We start from the raw sequence: 19409 nt of genomic DNA, 5'->3' as shown, positions 1-19409 counted from the left end.
GATGCTTAACCAACTGAGCCACCCAGGTGCCCAGAGATGGGGCAGCTTTCTAAGTCCACACAGCAAAGACTCTTCTGTAGTCCTCTAACTTCACTGCCCAAAATGGCAAGATGCAGGTACTTGGCAATCAGTGTTTAAAAGCAAATTATAGTTCCATGTCCAAGGGAGTTATTTTTAAACAGGAGGCTGTTTCACCTAGAGATTTTTTTAACGGAAAAAAATAATAAACAAGTGCACTAGATTTGTCCTTTCAAGCCAATTTAAGAAGTGTGCCTTCTCTGTGCTGTTGAAATTGGCAGTCCGACATCTTGCAGACAGACTGTTCTGGTCTACTCAGTTTGTTGTTATCCCAAATGCAAATCTGACTCACGGGTGAGATCATGAGAAATCTGGACTATTTTTCTTGATGACTTTTTCTTTCCTAGTCCAATTTTCTTTTGCGGTATTTGGCCCTGTATGTTACCCATGCTGGGGAACAGAATCTTGAAAGTGCTGTTCCTAGGATAGTCTCTGCTGTCATATGAATCTCCAAACAGCCAGAGCAGGTTTGGCCATGAACTGTATGTGGCTTTGGTGTGGAAACTCAGGTTGCGTGTGTGTAAGTGTGTGTGTGTGTGTGTGTGAGTGTGTGCTGGCCTTATGGCAAAACAAGATTTTTGTTTATTGGGATTTGAGGGATTCTGGGAAAGCCCTCCTAATCAAATGATTATTTTCATTCAACAGATGTCTATTTAATATCCACCTTTTGCTATGTGCTGGTGATATTATGGGAACTCTTACCATCTAAAGAAGGTTGCCTATAATTAAATAAGTAAATATTACCTAGTCTGTGTATTAGGGTAATGTTAGCTGCTATGACAGTTAAGCCCCTGAGTTTTAGTGGCTTGACATAGCACAAAATTATTTCTCCCTCACATAATAGCCAAGTGCAATCAGGGTCAGCAGTTAGTTCTCCATGGGGTGATTTAGGCTGCATGCCCTTTCCATGTTGTATCCCCACAATTTCCTAGGGCTGCAGTATACTCTGCCTCCAAGTGATGGAAAGGGAAAGAAGGGAGAAAGCACGTTTACTTCTGAAATGCCTTGGTTTGAAAGTGGCCCGCATCTCTTAGCACATTTCATTGGTGAGAACTAACCACAGAGCCCCACCTGGAGGCAGAGGGGACTGGGAACGTAGCCCATGACGAGTGTACACTTTGGAAGGGAGTGTATGGGATTCTGGTGTCTGGCTGGCCGTCCCTGCTGCTGTCTGGCAAGCAGTTCGTGGGGGCAGGGTACCGAGGAGTCACGGAGGGAGGCACCTGACTGGATGTGGCGCGGGGGTCATCACTGGGCTTCCTTCCCCTCCAGAGCTTGACTTCAAGGTCTCCAGCGTACCATTCTGTGTCTCTCACACAATTTCCTTCCTCTCTCTAGAACTTTCCTCTCACCTTACCTTGCCCTTCCCCTGACTAACTCACTATTCCATCAGTTATCAACTTGCAGTGCCTTTCACCAGGAAGCCTTTCCTGGACTCACAAGCCCAGTTTGCCTGTGTGTGTTCTGGCCTTACATGAAGACAGAGCAAGAAGATGATTATTTATTGGAAGTTGATTGCCCACAGGAAGGCACTCCTGCTAATCAAATGGAAATTTTACAGGGTATATACTTCAGGGGGTCAAGGAGCATTTAGGGAAAAAGCGGGAGATAAGGAAGGCATAAGATGACGAGAGAGTGAGGAAGGACCTTTAAACCTTCCAAGAGTTTGGAGGTGAAAGCATTAACCCTTTGGAGGTACAGAGACAGCACGGGGCTTCAAGGTCACTTCAGTATGAGAACTTGTTCTTCTAATAGTGGCTTTCAGGAGTTCTCAAGAGTCCATTTCTAGAGAATACATGAACAAATTTTGCAAATGCCAGTGGATAAGGAGTGGGACACCCAGCCAGGGTGGAGGTTCTCCCTGGGGAAGCATCCTCTGTGACCAAGAGGGGGAGGAGATGGTTATCCAGCCGACCTCAGTCTCCAAGTGGAAGCCGGAGGGCGTGTGGAACCTTCCACGGTCAGAGCCATCATGGAATGCATCTTCCTGTTCCAAGAGGCCCAGGACCTTCTAAAGGAGCATGGGGTTTTAATTTTTTGGACATAAGAAATGAGCATGTTTCTCCTGCAGCTGAACTTTTTTTAAAAAATTTTTTTGGTTTTATTTATTTTTGAGACAGAGCACGAGTAGGGGACGGGCAGAGAGAGAGGGAGACACAGAATCTGAAACAGGCTCCAGGCTCTGATCTGTCAGCACAGAACCCAATGTGGGGCTCGAACCCACGAACCGTGAGATCATGACCTGAGCCAAAGTCAGACACTTAACCGACTGAGCCACCCAGGTGCCCCTCCTGCAGCTGAACTTATTATCTCCTTATTCAAAAAAATATTTTCTTACTAATTATTTTTAATGATCTCAAGGAAAAGTGCTTTTTATGATTACCTTGACAAGTTCGTACATGCAAGAGGCCTGCTGATCCTGCATTTATGAGGTGATGGCTGCTTTTACTGTTTAGGTTACTACTAGAGTGACCTAAAAATAGACCAGTGAGCTGGGTGCTCAGAAGAAAAGTTGGCAATATGGTTTAGGAGGGATTAATCCCACGGGCCCTCCTCAGAGAGCTCTCCATTTCTCTGTTCTTCCCCACTATGGTCCAAAGGCTTGGGTTTTGGAAGCCTGGGAGACTCTACTATGGGGAAATAATCATAGATGGAGAAACTGAAGGCAAAGAATGCAAAGGATGGGGCCGAAGTTTAAGGTTGAGCAGTACTGAAAGAGTAGTCTTTCAGGAGCCAGCAGACTCCCAGCCTACCAGGTGGCGCCACTGTTTCCTGTGTGACCTCTCAGCCCAAGAGCAGCTGATCAGCCGCTCAGTACATATGCAAGGAGCCGCCATATGCACTCTTGTGACAGTAGAGATGTAGTGGTGAGCAAGGCCTTCGAAACCTCAGCCCCACGTAGTGCTTACGTGTTAGGAGAGGCCAGGACAACGGGAAACAAGTAAAGTAACGAATATGCAGCATAACTTCAGGAACCTAACACTTCTTGGAGAAAAAAAGTGCAGGTACGGGAGCTCCAGAGTCATGGAGGGGCCTGGTTAGAGAGCATAGCCAGGGAAGGCTGCTCTGGGAGAGTGACAGTTGAGCAGAGGCCTGGAACACAAGCCAGCCAGGCGCTGATGTGAGGGAGGAAGGAACAAGTGTAAGGAGGAAGAAGGGCAGGGGCCTGGAGTGGAGCGTGTGTGCAGTACGCCAGCCGGTCCGCCTGTGGCTGCCGGCTCACCGACAAGGGCCGTCTTGACCACCAGAAGGCAGGACGCAGTGCCGGTGATGGTACTTGAGAAAAGTCAGACCCCTGCTCGAGGAAGGTGAGGGAAGTCTATAGAGAGCAAGTTCTCTAACCAACTGACTTCCTTTCATTACCTCACTCTAGTCGTACATGCAGATGTGTGGGTCTGGTTTCCAGTCTGTACAGGAATTTACTTTTTGGTAAAAAGGAAAGAGTTGATGAATACAAACCACCTTTTTGTGCCTCCTGTGGAGAAAGCCATCCCTGTCCCTCAAAACCCTGGTGCACCCCCACCTGCCCTGTGAGAGGATTCTGATGTGGAGCAGAGAACTTTGGGTCTAATTGGTCCATCATAGAGCAGCTTTGACCATTGCCTGGAAAACTCAGGTACATGCAGCTAACAGCAGCTCTGTTGCCACTACATTCTTTGAAATCTTCTGGTGTTGTTGGGTTTTTATGCCACATTTGCATGTCAAGATCATTTGGGTTTGGAGTTTAGGTCTCCTGCTGTTCCTTATGTCATAAACGGATGGTAATAACCGGGAGGGGATTACATTCTGGGGCTGCAAGTAGATGAGCTTTAAAAAACATCAATCTTATTTGCAGGCAAATATAGCTAATGATAGGCTGGAGAAAAAATAATTCAAATCTGCAGTGAATGCTTGGTGATTTCCAGAGGGCCTGCTTTTTAATGAAGTGTAGTAGAGAATGAAGGATAAGAGGGGGAAAGGTAGAAATAGCATCTAAGCAGTTTCTTGGGAATTTGGGGAGGTGTTTTGTTTTTTATTTTTTAAATGTTTATTTATTTTGAGAGAGAGAGAGGGAGAGTGGGAAAGAGAGGCAGAGAGAGAATCCCAAGCAGGCTCCACACTGTCAGCCCCAACACGGGGCTTGATCTCATAAGCTCTGGGATCATGACCTGAGCTGAAATCGAGTCAGATGCTTAACCACCTGAGTCATCCAGGCGCCCCTTGTTTTGATTTTTAACTAAAAATAAAACCAATCTAACCAAGGAAGGGAGCAGTATCAGAAGCTCCCTCCTTGTGAGGCTGGGGGTGAGTACTCTGTTTATCTGTGGCTCCCTGTTCTGCTCCAACCTCCGGGTGTGAAGTGGCTCCTGCCACCCTTTCCTGGGAGTTATTTCATCTCCAAGTGAAGGCCTGGAAGAGGCCTTAGAAAAAATCTAATACTAATCAAACGGTGCCTGACTGGCCCCATTGGTAGAGCATTTGGTTCTTGATCTCAGGGTTGTGAGTTCAAGCCGCACTTGGGTGTAGAGGTTACATACATACATACATACATACATACATACATACATACATAAATATATCTTTACAAAAAAGAAAGAAAGAATCTAATACTAATCCAAATTTTACAGGTACTGCCTACAAACCAGACAGGTTGACTTTCCTAAGTTTACAAAGCTTTTGAGTAACAGAGGTAGTATTAAAGAATAGGAAAAATTGTTAGGAGTTTTAAAATTATTTTTTATTTTTAAGTTTTTAATGCAGGGCTAATGTGGGCTCGAACTCATGACCCTGAGATGGAGAACTGAACTGAGATCAAGAGTCAGACCCCTAATGGATTGAGCTACCCACGTGCCCCAGAAATTTTTACAGGGTTTTTATATTTTCCTTTCGGATAATCATTTCATTCATTCATGCAGTAACTGATTGTTGAGTGTCTGTCAGGTACCAGGCACTCTGCTACCATCTATCACCTGAACAAACATGAAGATAACCTTAAACAGGCAATACAGTAGTAATGATAATGCTAATAATGTTGAGAACATTTATTGAGGGTTTATGCTTGACCAGGACTATACTAAATCTTTAATAAATCCTTTATCTTATTAAATCCTCCCCACAACCCTGCAAACATGTACTCCCCTTTGACAGGTGACAAAACTGAGGCCCAGGACATTTAGCAGTTACCCGGGCTAGGAATTTGGGCCTCCTTCTACCAGACTCCAGAGCTGGAACACTTATCCACTGAGTTCTCCTTTCTCTACATGATGATAAAATTCTATTGTGTTGTTATTGTTTGTTAACTTATTTTGAGAGTGAGAATGTGCGTGCACACATGCCTGAGTGGAGGAGGGGCAGAGTGCGAGGGAGAGAGAGAATCCCAAGCAGGCTCCATGCTGTCAGCACAGAGCCCGACACTGGGTTCGAGCCCACAAACCATGAGATCATGACCTGAGCCAAGATCAGGAGTCGGACACTTAACCAACTGAGCCACCTACACCCTGAGATTCAGTTGTTTCTATAGTTAGGTGACTGTTGTTTAAGAGTTGTGACTAAAACTCGAGGAGAGGAAATGTAGATAGATTCTTCTAGATTATATCACCCAAGCCATCAGTGAATTTTTGCTAATTTTTGTTTGCTGCTGTTTTTTGATTTTCCAGGCATGAAAAGACTTTTATTTATTTTCCACAAATATTTATATTTGTAAGCATTTACTTTGCTTAGGGAGGTGACTAAATACTGGGGATTCAGCAGTAAGCAAAATGTCTGTCTTAGTTTGGGTTTCCCCAACAGCAGACTCTGAGGCAAGGGTTTGGGTGCAGGAAGGTCATTTGAGTACAGAAATGGGTGGTGAGGAATGGGGAGGTGAGAGAGGAAAGGAGGAAAGTTGATCAAGGGTGTGCCAGTGACGTTACTGGTATCACAATGGCAATGGCAGCTCAGGGCCTCTGTGAGTCTCTGCAAGACTGTGCAGATCACACCTCAGAGTTGTCCAAGATGATAAATAACGAGGCTTATTTATCCATCAACTCCCACTCTTATTCTTTCATTGGGCATGGGTTGCTTCTGGGGGAGTAAACTCCCTGACACTTCCTCAGGCAGAGTCAGAAGAACACTAGAGCAGGTTTGAGACCTCCGTAGGTGATCTCCAGGAAGCTGTGTCCCCAACCTCTGCTACAATATAATTTCTGTCGTCAAGGAACTTGCCCTGTTATGGGCATGAGAATTAGCAGAACTCTCCGTGTAGGGAGACAATGAAAGGATGAGGAAAGTGAATGGAAAATAGCAAAAAAGAGATGATGACTCCATCAGAGAAGATCAGGGAAGGCTTTCCAGAGGAGGTGGCATTGAAGGGCTGAAAACATTAAATATAATCCCCCATCACTAACATCCTCCTTACTCTCAGTGCTAGGACATGGTGCAGTAACATCATCTTGGATGTTGTCTGGCCTTTGTCATCTGAGAGCTCTGAATTCTCCTTTTCCTGTGAGCTGTCATGCTAGGGTACTCTTGTGGTCAGCATCAGGACCATGTGCCTGGCACACTGCTCACAGCAGTGGCCAACACCTCTACATCATTGTCCCTCAGTTGTGTAGCAAAGAGGCTGGTGCCTGCCCCTTCGCCTCCATAGCCACCAGAGCTGGCCCTTCCTCCAATCCTGGCCGCAGTTGTTACTGGTGGGAATCCTGGACCAGCGGGAGAACTTGGCTCAGCCTGCCTTTCCTGATTGCTGTCGGAGGGCGGGGCCCCATGGCCTATGCTAATGCTTCTCAGTGCAAAATTTGAGAAGCATAAAGCAGGCATGCGGTTCACACGGAGAGCTTGTTAAATCACAGATTCCTGGGCTCCACCCGGAGTGTCATAGGTTCTGATGCCATAGGTGGGGGTCAGGTCAGAGATTTTGCATTTAATAGTCTCCCCCTCTGCTGCTGTGCTGGTCTGTGGTCCACACTTGTCCTCTCCTCCAACTCTCTCCTGGACATTTTTATCCAGGTCAGGGTTTCTCAGTGTCAGCACTGTTGACATTTAGGGCCAGGTAATTCTTTAAGTGGGAGGTGCCTTGTGCATTATAAAATGTCGAGCAGCATCCCGGGCCTCTACCCACTAAATGCCAGTAGTGGCTCCCAGTAGTGACAACCAAAAATGTCTTCAAACATTGCAGATGACCCGGTGGAAGGCAAAATTACCCTAGTTGGAGAACCACTGACCTGGATATTCTAGAGCACTGCTTCTCAGACTTTCATGTACACATGATTTTGTTAAAATGCAGATTCTAATTCAGCAGGCCTGGGTGGGGGGGCAATAGTCTGTTTCTGTTGCACTCCAGGCTCATGCAGGCTGGGGGACCCCCCTGAGTGGCAGTGGTCCACAGCAGCACGTGGGACCCAGAGGCTCAAAGGTGTCCTTGCAATTGCTGGGTTCTGTCCCAGCAAGTTCAGTCTTTCCCTCTGGTTCCTCCTTAGTCCCTCAGGTTGATTAAAGGGGTGGCTGTTGCGTCCCTCTCTCCCCAATCCTTCCTCTGGCCCAGGGGGCTCCTGTCCTGCTCATCCAGGAAGAGTTAGCCACCTTCTGTGAGTGACAGCGGATCTGAGTTTGCCTTTGATACATACAAGGATCTCACTAGGGCCCTTTCAGTACCCAGAGACCCACTCTGTGCTTTAGTCTTTGTTGTTTTTGTTGTTGTTGTTGTTGTTTTTATTTATTTCTGAGAGAGAGAGAGACAGCGTGAACAGGGGAGAGTCAGAGAGAGAGGGAGACACAGAATCTGAAACAGGCTCCAGGCTCTGAGCTGGCAGCACAGGGCCCGACACGGGGCTCGAACCCACAAACTGTGAGATCGTGACCTGAGCCGAAGTCGGACGCTTAACCAACTGAGCCACCAGGTGCCTCTAGTCTTTGTTTTTTTTAAAATAGGAGTTTAAGAGGGGTGGGGGGGTGGAGGTGCATAGGAGAAGTAAGACTTTCAGGTGTGCCAACCTGAAATTCTAGGAGGTTCAGAGAAGATAGTCTCTAGGGTTAGGGTTTAGGGTTTGGGGTTTTGGAGCCAAAAAAGCTTCTGCAGTTTTGGAGTGGAGAAGGCCTAAGGCAGATGGGGCTGGGGGTGGGAGGATTAGCCCCCTTTATGTGCCACTGAACTTAGGTATAATTCTGCTGATGAACTCTTTGTAGACTTCTAGAAGTGCTATCACCTTGCCTATTGTCATTTTTAACTATTGTCCATTTCCAATTGCTGGTAACAGTAAACATTCTTAGGAGACCTTTGCTTTGCATTTTAGGAAGAAGGTTTGAGATGGTGTGAGGGGTGCGGGGGTGGGTGGGTGNGCGGCACCAGGAAAGTCACCCAAAGCAGGCATCCCAGTGTGGGGAAAGAAGAGTGGCAGAGAACTGCCAACCTGGTCTCTCAACTGGTATCGCAGGGTTCCCCACTGGAGCATCTCAGGTGGGAAATCTGGCTCTTTCCCCAGTGTAGCTGTCTTACCTGTGGCTGCTGGTTCTGTTGGGCTGTGAGGACAGGGCTGTGCTCCCCTTAGTACAAACTGTGTTGGAGCACAAGGGTCTCCCCCCGCCCCCCACATTTCCATGTTTCTATGGGACGATGCATTCTGAGGTCTAAAATGCAAACTGTTGCGCTGGGGACACGCTGTGGCTGAGCTTGGGATGTTATGTTAGACAAGCCCTGCCCAGAATGACAGGGTGTGACTCTTGGATTTCCAGCAAGGTCATGTGCATAGGGTTTGTTATAGGGGGATTTGTGTGGGATAGTGAGGACAGAGATCAGTCAGAGCTGTGGACTGAATGTTTGTGTGTCATCCTCTACCACAAATTCATCTCTGTTGTGATGGTATCTGAGATGAGGGTTTGGGGCGGTAATTAGGTCAGGAGGGTGGAGCTCTCAGGATGGGATTGGTGCCCTTAGCAAGAAGAGCGCTTGCTACCTCTCTCTCTCTCTCTGCCGTGTGAGGACAGAACAAGGAAGAGAACCGAATCAGCAAGCACCTTGATCTTGGAGTCCTCAGCCTCCAGAACTGTGAAAAATAACTGTTGTGTAAGTCACCCAGTCTATGGCAGTTTGTTACAGCAGCCTGAGCTAAGACAGTCAAGGAGACTTAGACCAACATGCTTCCAAACTCTGTCTGAAATGGCAGGTGCTGGTTAGTGCTGAATCTCTATCAGTCAGGGCTAGCTGAGGAGAAGAAAGTTTGGGCAGGGAGTTTTTCTTAAAGCTAAACATGTCATTTTAAAAACAGCTTGATTTGGCACTTGTGGCCTTCCTACTTTGGAAGAGGTTAACCTGTCTTCTCATTCATTCAATTCTGGTGTTTCTCAATGATATTTATTTAGTCTCTTTATTGGCAGAAGGAAAGTTAGAAATACTGTAGTTCCAAAAATAATTTGTAAACTTTTTATTGGCCTGTGAAATCCAGATGTCTAGAAACCACTGAACTGGGCAATTATAAAAGGGAAGGCAAGAGGTGATAGCAGTCTGGACGAGGGTGGCGGTCAGAGGACAGGGAGGGAAGGGAAGAGGGAAGACGAGGCAGAACTCTGTGGCCGACTGGATGCCTCAGTGATGATGGGAGCCTGAAGAGAAATGTGGGAGTTGGAGAAGGAAGGAGTCTGAGCCAGATGAAACATTTGGGATTCATAATCATAAAACATTAATGGCTGCAATTTGTCAAGAGCACAGCACTGATTTCCGTTATTTCATTTAATCAATGCAATAGCCCTTCGAGGTTGGTGCTCTTGTTGCCTCAACATGACAAATGAAGGCAGAGAGAGGTCAAGTAACACTGTTTTGTGCCAGAAGCTGAACGGGGTGGAGAATGCAAATTTGGGATTTGGGGAGGCTAAGCCTGAAAAGCACCAGATTATGGTCTGTGTTGCACCATCATCTATGTGAGACCCACCATCTAGGTAAGAATCCTCTTAATTGCGATGTTGGTTTCTTGGATATATACATATGTTAAACATTATCAACTTGTATGCTTTAAATATGTGCAGTTTATTGTATGTCGGTTATACCTCAGTAAAGCTCCTTATACAAACCCAAACAGGTGGGAAAGGTGGTCAACAGGCACTCCCCTAGGGCCTGTGTGTGCTGCGGGTTGGGTTTCCTTGGAGGCCAACTCTGAGTGGTAATACCACAGAGAAGCTTTTGGGCATATCTTGTGATCAGATCCAGTGGGGGAAGGGTGGGACATGGAACTGGGCCAGGGGAGAAGCTGGGAGGNCAGGAGCTCTAGACTAATAATAATTGGGGAGCTGGGCCTTTATACTACACATTCGAAGCAGCTGCTGAGGGTAATTCATCAGGAGAGTGGGCAGCTCAGAGCTGTGTGCTGGGGGCACTGCGGCAACTGTGGTCTTCAGTCCTGCGTCACAGCACCCCCCTCCATAGTCTGGGCATTTTATTTTATTTTATTTATTTATTTTTACAAATAGTTTATTGTCAAGTTGGTTTCCATATAACACCCAGTGCTCATCCCCACATATGCCCTCCTCCATGCCTAGTCTGGGCATTTTAAATCATGTTCCTTATTTTTGCTTTTAGGTTATGTCATAGAGAGAATCAGTTAGGCTCTTGCCTCATTCAGGAACTCCTCCTCCTCTTCCTCCTCCTCCTCCTCCTCCTCTTTCTTTCCAGACACGTGGGGATGTCCTACACACTATGTGAGGGGAAGAAAGGTGGGCAAGATGGCGGCCTCTGGTTCAAGTCTCCCTCCATTAACAAACCAAGAAGTGCCATCTTGTCTTTTGTGGGAGACACGTTTATCAGAGCATTATCTTCCTAGTAAAATGACTTTACAGGTGCTTCTTCTTTGCACTTGACTGAAAGATCCCTGCTGGATTGGTACAGATTCCAAGTTTTCGTGTGGAAATCAAAATATTTTTTTCACTTTCACAAAGCAGCTTATGCTTAAAGACATTTCCAGGAGCTTATGCTTTCAAAAGTTTTCCTCTTAAGAACTGAGGATTTTAAAGAGTGGGTTAAGGCAGCTGCTCTTGCCTGTCATCTTGAGAAATGTTGTCTCTGAGAAGGACACTGAGATTCATCACAGCTCTCTTGCGGAGTGTTTGTGACCTGATAAGATACTTGTCATTATATTGTGTTGTACTGAGTTGTGGTTTTTATAACAGACTTTTAGGCAGTGCTTACTCTGTGCCAGGCATTGTTTCCAGGCTTTTAAATACTAGCTCATTTAATTTACTCTGTAGCATCCCAATGAAATAATACCTGTTTTCAGATGAGCAAACACTTCTCACCAATGGGCCGAAAATTTGGAAAGTTGTGTACTTATGTCTACTTATCCATTTTGAATTTACTTCCTTTCTGGAATGAATATTAGATTTTTGAAGGTTCCTTTTTTTACTAAGTTGCTTAGATTCTGTAGTACTGAGACTGTACCAACCAAGGACTGTTAAACTCACCTGCTAGGGCTCTGTAGAATGCCTAAACTTATATAAAAAGACTGAGGCTGTATGTAGAATTTTATCAACTCCTCAAATACCATTAACCCCCAAATATTCAACTCCAACTATTTTTTTTTTAATATTTTTATTTATTTCTAGGAGAGAGAGAGAGCGTGAGCAGGGGAGGGTCAGAGAGAGGGAGATACAGACTCCAAAATAGGCTCTAGGCTCTGAGCTGGCAGTCAGCACAGAGCCCGACGCAGGGCTCGAACCCACGAACCGCGAGATCATGACCTAAGCGAAAGTTGGACACTTAACCGACTAAGCCACCCAGGTGCCCCTGCTCCAACGATTTTAAATGTATCTAACACAGCATCTTGCTTAGATATCAAATATGGAATTATTTTATGTTGTACTCATGAAATGATTCACAAGTCTCCATTCACTCATGTATTCCTTCCTTCATTCTTTCATTCATTCACAATTGGGTACATATGAAAAACCTGAATGGAGGGTGAGCTTGGAGAGGAAAAGGCCCTGCACTGGCCACCTGTCACCAGAATTTGCCTGGATCCTAAGGGACAAGTATGATAGTGACTCTAGCTTCTCTTCACAGCAAAGGCTCTTGTCAGAGGGAACTAGTAGAGCGGATATTAGGAATCTCCAAAGCTTTGCTTGCAGACAGTGCAACAGAAAGGCTTTCACCCATCCATCTAATCAGAGAGGAAATCAGAATAGTGCTGAGTACAAATAAAATCTCTGAGGCAACTGCTAATGGGAGGTACAGTAGGCTGACTGTGGATTCAGCATCCTGAGGATTGGGAGGAACTTTGCCCTTTGAAAACCAATTTTTAAAAAATATTCCTCGTTTCATGTCAGCCTTAGGAAGGTAAGTCTTCCTGTGCTGCCTGGAATCGACCTGCGTGTTGCTCCCATTTCTGGGGCCAGATTCTTGGTGGTGAACACACACAGACGGCCAAGCGCAAGCCTGTTTGGCTCTGCAGCCTGGGCATGCCAGGGTTCTCGTCTGGACATGTGAGCTTAATTACTCTGCTGCTCTCTGGAAACGCTACTGGCTTGTCCTTGAAATCCCTGACCAGGTGCCAGGTCCTGCTGGGTTTGTAAATACTCCTGTCGTGGGTGCAGGGAGCCTGTGCCCAGTCTGGCAGCTTGTCTCCCGCAGTTTGCTGAGATGCACTGCAGGGACTGGTCTAGCTTGTGCGTCTGTAGCTGGTCCTGGCTTCTCAGACAGTAGTCGATGTCCATTTGGGGGACTGGCCATCTCGGAACTCCTTCCCAGGATTTCCCCAGCCTTCTTGCCCTCAAGGTCAGCACCTGCAAAATAATTACCACCATATATGTAAATGTAAATGAATGTAGACCTTTGCCAGATTATCACCAAATGCTTCTGAATATGGAGTCACAACCTGGGTGGAAAATTACTTGTTTCCTTCCTTTAACATGTGATAAACATTAAAGGTTTAAGACTCTTGGCTTATTGATAACTTATAATGTGTTTATTTTTCATGAACTTTCTCTTCTGTGGTAATTTTAGACAAATAGAAAAAATGCCCAGGTAGTAAAGAATTCCTGCTTACCCTTCACTCCTTTTCCCCCTCTTGTTAACATTTTACATAACCATGGCACATCTGTCGGAACTGAGAAACCAACATGGCACATTTCTATTAACTAAACTCCGCACTTTATTCAAATTCAGTAATGTCCTTTATCTGTTCCAGGATCTGATCCAGGATTCCGCAGTGCATTTAGTAACATCTCTGTTTAATATCAGAGTATCTTAACTCAAGGCATTAAAAAAGCAAGACAGTGAATTGCACTGACTGTGGGGTTTCTTACAGGAGTGTGTTTTTCCTCTCTAATGACAACTAAAACTTGACTGTCGTCTGTCCTCGTGGGTTGGGAACTTATTTGATATCACAGATCACATACATTTTCCACAGGATTTATTGTCCAGCTTGGGTTTGAATCCAGGACTTCTATTTATTAGTTTTATGGCCTCAAGAAACTAAAATACTCTGGGGTTCATGTTTCTCATATAATATATATACAAAATGTATGTACAACATAAAATGTATGTATATGTATAAAATACATGTGTGTGTGTGTTAATCTGCCCATGAACACTTGCTTCTCCTACCATCTTGGACCATAAAATGCTATGTGGGAACTATAAAACCTTTTCAAGAGTCAACCCTTACAATAAAAATTTTACCTTAAAAGTGTTTGATTAGGGGTGTCTTGGCTGGTTCAGGCGGTAGAGCATGTGACTCTTGATCACAGGGTTGTGAGTTCAGGTCTCACATTGGGCATAGAACTTAACTTTAAAAAGTTGTTTGGGAGCGCCAGGATGGCTCAGTCTGTTAAGCATCTGACTCCTGCTTTTGGCTCAGGTCATGGTCTCACGGTTTGTGAGGTTAAGCTCTGCAGCAGGCCCCGAGCTCGCAGTGCAGAGCCTGCTTCAGGTTCTGTGTCTTTCTCTGTCTCTGCCCCTCTCCAACTCTCTCAATAAACTTAAAAAAAAGTGTTTGATTAATATTGTTTTAGGATATTTACAAGCTGATTTTAGCAACCATTTGAATCAAAGGGTATATATTTTCTTCAATTCTCCTTTCCTAATGATTTTGACTTCATTAAACCTTGAATCCTTGTTTTCCTGTCTCGGGACTGTGTCGATAAGCTTAAGTGGATCAGTGTTTGGCCAACCCTCTCTGGCTAGAAGCGTAGCCTATGCTCTGTTGTTCTCAGGGCTCGTCATGCTTTGGGTGAATATGGAAACACCACTTAAAAATCCCCACTCCCCTGAGCTAGTTTCTCCCAAGAAGGCAGTAGTAACTTGAAAGAAACAGTGCTGCAGAGGTGCTTACTCCTACTAAATATATTGTACTGGCATAGTTTAGATTCCTTTCCCAGGGGCAGAAAATGCAGAGTATAGGACCAAAAGAAGGGTATAATTTTTTTTTTTTTTTTTGGAACACCATATACTTTCTTCTCCCTGAGACCCACGGAGATAATTATACGATTGGAAAATTAGACCCAAAAGGAGAGTTTCAAGGAGCTGGGACTGGCTAAACCAGAGGAGGTGAGGGTGGGGGTAGGTTTGTGGGCCTGAAGCAGCTGTTCTGCATTTCCTGTAGGATACAGGCTGGGAGAGGGGGGAAGAGATGCTCTCTTTGCCAGAGAGATGTAGGTTAGACTCGATGATGGGAGGGGATCAGAGTGGGATGCTTGGATGTCTGTGGTCACTTTTGAGTATGCAATGCCAATGCTAGGAAGTTTATTTCTGCCAAGGTACTATGTCCACAGTCAGGGCAGACTGCCCCCTGTGCGGTCTTGGTGCCTCAGTGATAGCTTTGGGTTTCCTGCAGCCCAGCTCCCCATAAAAGTGCTTAATTGGAAGAGGTGGAATGGAACACTTTTGCTTCCTATTAAAAACAAGGCTATATTACAACAAATAAGCCTAGCACTAACTGATTCTATTAACTTTGCATTTAAATAAGGTATATAATTTTGAAGGCTAAAGAAATGTAAAAATTAGGGCTAATTGGGTACCTTCCTTCCTCATTTAAAATTCTTAATAACCCTTTAATTAAACTCTGGACTTTTTTTTTTCTCCAGGGTTAAATACAACTAGTGCATTCTCAGTGTGTAGGCTGTGTGTGTGTGTGTGTGTGTGTGTGTGTGTGTGTGTGTTACATACATGCATGCGCACACACGTACATGGTTCAGACATTTTGGGATTTCACAGGAGCTAAGACGCAAAAGCCCTGCAGGTGAATCTCACACAGGCCAAGACACTCCATTTCCACCACAAGATGCCTTATTCTTTTGCATCCTCAGCTCCTCCCTTTCCCCAGCTCCTCATCCTCGAGCTGAGCTGCGGTAGGAAAACCCCTCCCGTTCTTCTGTGAGCTGCAGGAATCCCGTGATACTCTCCTGCTCTCTAAATCTGATGGGGGTCGTTTGTCTTTTCCTCTGGACCTGACCAGTGCTCTCTGAGGTGACCTCCTTCATGACCCCTGCCATCTGGTGTTTGTGGGCAATTTGCATCGACCCTTAAGTTTTGCTCATTAAACACCCTGTTTGGCAGCTTCGTAGGTCCCCTTTAATTTTTACAGCTTGGCTTTGGGGACAGGTTGCTTCCAACAGTGCCTGAAGGTACAAAAATCTCAGCTCAGAATGCTAAAATAATAATAATAATAATAAAACAAAAAAAGAATTGGAAAAGAAGGTTGTAAGATTTTCATGGAGATTTAAAGTGATTTGTCTACAATCTTAGACAGTAGGATGGTCCCACATCCCGCTCTTTGGCTTTTTTTTCTAATAACATTGCTAAGTTGCTTTTTAAAAAATACACCCAGAAGTATAAAGAAAAAAAGTGACTAATAATTTTACTGTTCAGATAATCCCCCCCCCCTTTTTTTTTTGATAGAAAATACGTACTTACGGGGGAGGCTGGGTGGCTCAGTTGGTTAAGTGTCCGACTTTGGCTCAGGTCATGATCTCCCAGTTTGTGGCCTCGAGCCCTGCATCAGGCTCTGTGCTGACAGCTAGCTCAGAGCTTGGAGCCTGTTTCAGATTCTGTGTCTCCCTCTCTCTCTGACCCTCCCCTGCTCACGCTGTTTCTCTCTCTCTCAGAAATAAAAAAAAATTTAAAAATTAAAAAAAAGTACGTACTCACAAAATTCAAACAGTGTAGAATGATTAAAAAAATGAAACTGAAGGCCTTTGTACAGAAACATACATGTATTTTACACAGAAGGATAATGAAACACAAGAGACTCTGTACTTTGCTGTTCTTCATTGAATATGTCTTAGAGATAGTCCGATATCAGCACATAAAGTCTCCCTTCCCCTTTTGTATAATTTACAAAGAAGTCCATTGTGGGGACATATGATCCTTTATTTAGCCAGTCCTCTGCTGAGACACATGGCTTGCTCCTAATTTTTATACTATAGTGAGTCTGCAATGGCCATTCTTATACACACAATTTCTTCCATGTGTATCTGTAAGATAAATTAATATAGATAGTAAGATTACTGGAACAAAGTAAACATGCATTTTAAATTTGATAAACAATGTCATATTATTCCTAAGAGAATTTGCAACAAATTTACACTCCCAGCAGGGGTGCAGGAGGGCCACTTTTCCATGTATATTCACCAATTTTTTAAAAATTTTGACCGATTTAGAAATTATTTTGCTCTGAGCTTGAAATTGGAATTCACATGAGCTTTTTTTTTATCCCCAAATGCAAGAAGTTGGTTGTCCCAACACTGGTTGCCAAACACTATTTTCCCCCTAGATCTGAAATGTTCCCCTCATGACATCTTTCTGCTGGTGACACTTAAATACACATTTCCAAGGTTGAGCTCCATCTTCCTGTAGCAGCCGCCTGCCTACTGCCAACTCTCCTTGGATGTCTGATAGGCATCTCAAATGATAGATATGATAATGGTAATAGAGTCCTTGATTTGTTCCTGCTCAGTCTCTCTTTCTCAGTTCATGGCATCACTGCCTATCCAGTGACTCAGATCAGGACAGGACGCATAATCCTGACTTCTTTCTTTTTCTCCTCCTTTGTCTCTAACCCATCAGCAAATTGGCACAATTTGAAGCAAATACAATCTTGAAACAAATAGTTCAAGATTGTATCCCAGGGCAGACCACTAGTTACCATTTCCACCACTTTTAGCTAGTTTACGTCAACGTGACTTCTTGGGTAGACCCTTGCTGGGGAAATCTGAAAATCCCATCTCTGTTCTTGTCTTTATGGAGTCCTCTCTTGACATAGTAACTAGAGTGATTTTTCAAAAATGCTCATGAGATCATATCTGCAGACTAAAACCCTCTACTGGCTTTCCATCTCGATTAGACTAAAATCCAGATTCCTCAAGGTTTATATAATCTGGACCCCGCTTATCTTCCTGGCCTCCTGTCATCCATAGTCCTTTTTCTCTTGAAGGCGTGAAGTTCATTTCAACGAAGAGTTCAGGGTTTTTCCTTTTGCTTTGCCTGAAATGGGCTTCTCCTAGACCATCTTTGTCCCAATTAATTTCTTAGGCTTCCACTCAGATGTCACCCTCCTCACTTTTTTATCTCATTGTCTTGATTCCTTTGCAGCATTTATCACCACATGAATTCTCTTATTTGGTTACTGAAAGTTTAGAATTTTTGTCTGTTCTGTTGGGTGCTGATTATTCAAGCATCTTGAGTACTGCCTGGCGCATAGTGGGTGCCTATGCCTATTTCTGGAATTTTATTTTGCACCATTTCCCTATTTGTTCTCTATCATTTAATTGCTTTATTTAAGTTTTAATGCTAAGACCAGGCTTTCTCTGCCGTAAACCCCACTCCCTACTCTTTCATAATTTTCCTCGCTATTATGTTCATTTTTCCAGAGGAACTTTTTAAAGTACTCCTTGTTGGTATTTTAATTAAGTTCACATTGAATTTATAGTAAGTTAGGAGGGAAAAACATTGAGCCTTTTTATTTAAAAACACACTAGGTTTTTCTCTTAACTTAAAATTTTCTTGGGGCGCCAGGGTGGCTCAGTCCGTTAAGTGTCTGACTCTTGATTTTGGCTCAGGTCATGATCTCATGGTTTGTGAGTTCAAGCCCCGTGTCCCAGCTGTCATCACAGAGCCTGCCTGGGATTCTCTCGCCATCCCTCTCCCTCTCTCCTGCTCTCTGTCTGCATTTTCTCTCTCTCTCTCTCTAAATAAATAAATAAACATTAAAAAAACTAAACAAATAAAATAAAAAATTTCTTCCAGTCCTTCAATAGATTTTTAAAAAATTTCTTAGTATGCAGAATTTAGAGGAGACACAAAGTAGTGAGAGCAGTAAAATGAGGCTTCCTGTACCCATTAAACAGCCTCTACTACTCTCAACCCAGGGCCACAGCTGCCTATCCACAAGCAGCCCCCTCCCTGTGTTGTTTTCAAACAAATTACTGATGTCATTATTCCATTTTTAAGTGCTTCAATATGTACTTCTAAAAGATGAAGACTATTTATATATTTCTTTTATAACTTCTATACTTTTTTTAATGTTTATTTTTGAGAGAGAAATACAGAGTGTGAGTGGGGGAGGGGCAGAGAGAAAGGGAGACATAAAATCCAAAGCAAGGCTCCAGGCTCTGAGGTGTCAGCACAGAGCCCGATGTGGGGTTTGAACTCACAAACTGTGAGATCATGACCTGAGCTGAAGCTGGGCGCTTAACAGGTGCCCCAAGATTCTTTTTCTTTTAAAAAAGCTATAATGCCACCATTATACAAAAAAACCCTCATAATATTTCTTTATTAGTAGTTTTAAAGTTACTTTCTAATAGGTCAGGCATATTTCCTATATTGATACATATTTCATATTGAATATCAATGTATTTAAATAGTTTTAAAGTATTTTTTAGTTTCTGTTGAAAATAGAGATACAGACAGTCCCCAAATTATGATGGTTGAATTTATTATTTTTCAACCTCATGATGGTGTGAAAGTAATACATATTTAGTAGGGACCGTACTTCAAATTTTGGATTTTGCATTTTTCCCAGGCTAACGATACCCAGTACGATCCTCTCTCATGATGCTGAGCGTTGTGGCAGTTGCAGCTCCCAGTCAGCCATGCCATCACAAGGGTAAAAAATCCCATGCACTTGTACCACCAGTCTGTCTCCACAAAACCATGCAATTTTTCCCTTTCAGTACAGTATTCAACAAATCACATGAGATAGTCAACACTATTAGAAAGTAGACCTTGTGTTAGATGATTTGGCCCAAGTACAGGCTAATGGAAGTGTTCTGAGCTCATTTAAGATGAGCTAAGCTAAGCTCTGGGTTATGTAGGTGAGGTGTATTCGATGCATTTTTGACTTGTGATATTTTCAACTTACAGTGGGTTTGTTGGAATGTAACTCCATTGCAAT

Source organism: Crocuta crocuta, unplaced genomic scaffold, assembly GCF_008692635.1.
Source record: "Crocuta crocuta isolate KB4526 unplaced genomic scaffold, BGI_CrCroc_1.0 scaffold222, whole genome shotgun sequence".
Lineage (NCBI taxonomy): Eukaryota > Metazoa > Chordata > Mammalia > Carnivora > Hyaenidae > Crocuta > Crocuta crocuta.
Note: the sequence above shows the minus strand (reverse complement) of the source record.